The sequence below is a fragment of the Caenorhabditis elegans genome, chromosome I, assembly GCF_000002985.6.
Source record: "Caenorhabditis elegans chromosome I".
Lineage (NCBI taxonomy): Eukaryota > Metazoa > Nematoda > Chromadorea > Rhabditida > Rhabditidae > Caenorhabditis > Caenorhabditis elegans.
Window position 1 is genome coordinate 4,480,304 of NC_003279.8, and position 894 is coordinate 4,481,197.

Sequence of the window (894 nt, forward strand, 5' to 3'; positions counted from 1 at the left end):
TGGAATTTTTCTGGAAATTTTTCTGGTTCAGCTAAAAATTTGGAACAATCCATAGTTCCAATTTAAAATTTCAATTTTTCGAGAAATTTAGATCATAGTTGTAGGCAATTTTTAAATAAACATACCTTTTAAAAAATATTTGGAAACAACTTCTTTTTAGTAAAAATTCAAATTTATCAGTGGCGAAAAATAAATAATCGTCAAAAAATATTTTTGTTCAACAATTTTTTAAATTTATAAGCTTTACCCGAATTTTGCGATTTTTGCGCCAGAAGTACGGTACCCGGTCTCACCACGAGAATGTTTTCTTAAATAAAAACGAGTGTGCGCCTTTGAAGATTACTTTAATTTCTAACTTAATTGATGTGCTATTTGTATTGATCGTTTTTTGTAAAAAAATAAATGTACTATTAAAAACTGAAATTTCGGAAAAATGTAAAAAAAAAGGCGGGGAAAGCTTCATCCTTTTTTCGGATTTTGTATTCTCTGATTTTTTTATTTTACAGATAATAATGGTTTATTCCTTTTTTTAAAATAGTTTTTGAGCAAATAAATAATTCAAAAAAATTTGAGTCTCCCGGAATCTCCACCTAAATATAAATTCTCGAGTTCGTCTTCCCCGAGTTTTGAAATCCCTGACCGACTCCTCACAAAAATTTCAAAAATGAAAATGCGCTCTATTGATAATACAGCGCCAGATTGAATTTTTAATTTTTCTCGTTGCAAATTTTTGCAAAAGCCTTAATATTTTTATCAGTTTTTTGTCACTTTCTCTTTTTCTTCTCTTTTCTTATCAGATTCCCCTTCCTTGTCCATCATTTTTGTTGTTCACGTCTTGAATATGTGTATTTTGAAACTGAAACCAAAGAATTTCACCGTTCAAATTAGAATTTT